The sequence below is a fragment of the Lactuca serriola genome, chromosome 7 (assembly GCF_051521515.1).
Source record: "Lactuca serriola cultivar US96UC23 chromosome 7, Lser_US96UC23_V15, whole genome shotgun sequence".
Lineage (NCBI taxonomy): Eukaryota > Viridiplantae > Streptophyta > Magnoliopsida > Asterales > Asteraceae > Lactuca > Lactuca serriola.
In genome coordinates this window covers 183,005,456-183,009,308 of record NC_136414.1, presented here as the reverse complement: position 1 = coordinate 183,009,308, position 3,853 = coordinate 183,005,456, and positions in this window count along the sequence as shown.

The following is a 3,853-nucleotide window of genomic DNA, read 5'->3' as shown; positions in this document are numbered from 1 at the left end:
AAAATGAAACAAAAGAATAATTGAATCTAGTATGGTATCAAAACCTATGAATATAAATAGAACACTTTTTATTTATCTCCACACTTATTACTCATTATTCATTGTTTCGGTTTTATCAACTTTATACTTGATTTAAAAACACTAGTTTTCCCATGCTCCAAGCATGTACACTAGGTTTTTCTAAACAATAGCTTTACCATACACAAAGTATGCACTCTATGTTTGTCTATGATCTTTACTTTGTGAACTAGATCGATTGAACATAACTTCAACGATTCTCTTTTCACACTCCCAAATCCTTATCGAAAATGTAAGAATTCCAAATTCCTATCATTTACCGAAATCCGTTAGATTTTAAACCTATCTGCATGATCCTCTTGTAATGATTATGCACAAAGTCACAAAGACTTGTCAACAGACATTACAGAGTGTTCCAATGGAGATCAATTCCATGGAAACATCATTCTTGCATTAAGTTTTTTCTAATCTTACACAAATTAAATAACTTCCAACTATGAAACATTTCCATATTCCCATTTTGATTGTCACTTCTAAACAAGAGTCCCCTCTTTTCAGAATATGTCACTATGGTCCTTCCAAAATTTTCAACTGTCCTTGAGCAACCAATCTTTGGTAAACCGTAGATTGTCCTTGACAATTTCTTAATCATTTTACTCATATCCAATTCTAGATTTTTCCCTCTTAATGCCCATAGCATTTGGAAAACTTAGAAAGGATGAATATTATAGCACATGCAATCGATCCTATATCCGAAGCATATGGGACACGATTCATGATCTATCACATAAAGACTTGATAGTAGACCAGTCTTTTTGCTATAATAATTATATGTCTATTTGCCAAGTTCTCATAATTCAGATTATGAAAAGGGATGCCGTAATCATAATCGAGTTTTAGAACGCAAATAATGGACCCATATATAGAATTTCCTTATGTTGAGCCACTGCAACATAAAACTCATATATATATATATATATATATATATATATATATATATATATATATATATATATATATATATATATATATATATATATATATATACTTGACTAAAGACGATTAAAACCTCAATCTAAGCTTTTAGAATTGAAATGAAGTATAATTTTCTCTCCTTTAATTATAGCAAAACAACTTTTTTTCCAACTGAAACTTTTGTTTTCTATAATTAACATTGCTAACTTGCAACACTTATCATAATTATCATGCTCCCACTAAAATGAAAATTATTAGCATAACACTTGTGCTCCCACTAGCTTTGACAGGTATCCAGAAATCAGCTGGACTTCTAGAAATCAATACTTTATTGACTTTCTTACCAAACTTCAGATTTCTTTTACAAGATTGCTTTGATAAGACTTTATCAAAATCATACACCTTATCTTAGATAGCTCACAGGTGTGTCTAAAAAAATTTAGAACTATGAAAAGGGATGTCGTAATCATAGTCTCGATTGTTTAGACTTTTTCCATTTCTCATAAGTCCATGTTAGTGTACAGGTTAATCACGCATGCTCCACTAACAACTTTGAGAATGCAAAGATCACAATTGCTATCTTACTTAAAATCTACTTAGTGAAAATGTTTCCTCACCATCATTTTCATGAATCGTAGAGAAACCTTACGACCCTTAGATTTTATGGTGTATGTGTTCTTATCCACATGAATTTGTCAAAAACTATAATCACAAGACTAGGTTAGTGACAAATCCAAACTCATATGGATTGAACTTGTGCAATCTTAACTTCTCGCCACCGGCAGTACAGGGCCTGCCATTGCTTCCAAGTAGTTATGCAAACAATTGAGAACATGTAGAACTCAAATGTATAGCCAACTTTAATGGAATGGGCACAGAAATGTCAACACAATAGGTTATCAACCTATAGTCGTGTGCTAGTGATGAAGTGCAGGTTTTATTCTTGATTAGATTTTGAAATACTTTTAGAATCTTTTAGCCTCTTACCGTCCTCTTGACATATAAAACTATCTTGCTAAATATTCAAGAGATAGTGCGTATTCTTTATCAAGACAAACACTTCATACAATTGGCCTTAGTTGGTCTTTGTTTTTTCCAAAACATCACAACTTACCAATTTCAAATGTATAAGAGTATGACTCTTTTACTCTTACATTTGAAAATTGTTATAAACCTTTCTTTAAGATATGTCACTCAAGTTACAGTCTTGGATTATGACTCTAAGACTTGTTTTGGAATGAAGTATGACTCATCTTCTTGATTTAACCATTTCAGCAATTCTTGTTTCCTCTTCTTAGCCATAGGAACGCACTAAGATTTCCTTAGAGGACAAATTGAGATATGATTTATAAATCATAAAGATGATCACAAAACCTGATACTAAAGTACTCTCCCATCTTTTCAGATTTGAGAAACTTTTATCCTTCCGCCTAATTTGATTCTTCTCAATTCGTTCTACCATACATCGAAACGTTTCCAATGCTTCAGAATTATACTTAAACTTGTAAGTATAAACATATTTACTAAACTTTAGTAAATCATGACGAATAGTCTTATCGATCTTTTTGTGGTGGACTTGATCAGTGCACCAGAATGTGTACTCGATCCCTTAGTCCTTCACTTGAATCACATATACATGTGAACAAGGAATTAATCTTACTTTTCCAAAGATGAAAATTCTCATTCATCATACTATACAACTTTCAAGACTTCCAAGTTTCTATCCAACTGAAACATTGGGTGATGAGAATCTTTCATTATTTGGTAAATTAGACATTACCACAAATGAATGAAACAAATCTATTTTTGCAATATTGCTATCAATGGAATCATACAAACAACAATTTTTCATAAATGCCATTGTAAGGATACTTAGAATAAATGAAATAAAAAATTTCCTTTTTATTTTAAAACTTTGCGGAAAAACTTATCCTTACAGTGCAAGAGCAAATGAAAAACTTGTTATCTATTCGTAAGCAATATATCATAACTCCTAAGCAACAACTCAAATTCTGATCATTGAACCATGCGATCGAGATCCATCTTTGCGATCAGAATCAACATATACCTCCTTTCAGTTTCTTCACTTTTCTTTGATTCTTAAAATATCAACATGTGATCCAGTCACATCATGTAATATGAATCTCAGAATAGAAACTCAACAGAGTTAGATATTGGAATTTACCTGAAATAGAGTCAAACTTCTTGACTTGATCAACCTTATGATCTTTTAGGTAAATAGGCAGCTTCGCAATCAATACCCCTTCCTTTGGCAAGAAAAACCTTTGGACTCTTTGGGAATGGTGTACTGTAGTATCACAAATTTGCCTTTCTCTTTACCATTTGGTCAACCGAGTTGATTATGGCCAATTCCTTTCCATTGGGAATAGAAAGCTTTTGTAGATATCAAATATTACCATTTTCAAAGTCCATGGAAGTTTGGGAAGTTGATAATCTAATCAAATTTTCTCTATCAGTGCTTCAAATCATTGCTGATTCAGTAGCACAAAGCAAATAGATAGGATCATTAAGGGTCATGTCATAGTCTGTTTCATAGTAGTCTCAAGGAACTAACTATGTGACTTAGAAAATTATTGAACATCCGACTTTCTTAAGACTTTGACACCCAACTCTCCCGGCTTGTCAATATGTGACTTCATCTCTAAGATGTGAGCACATATAGACCTTGCTTGCCCATAGGGCTTGAGTGACCTTGAACATGTGGGTTAGGGAGAATAATTGGAGGAGATGGAGGAAGTAAAGTTCCAAGAGATTTGGGAAAATCATAGATGTCTGAACTAAACATCTTTTCGGAGATATTCAAGATAGTTGATTTAAAGTCCTTAATATAACACCCAAT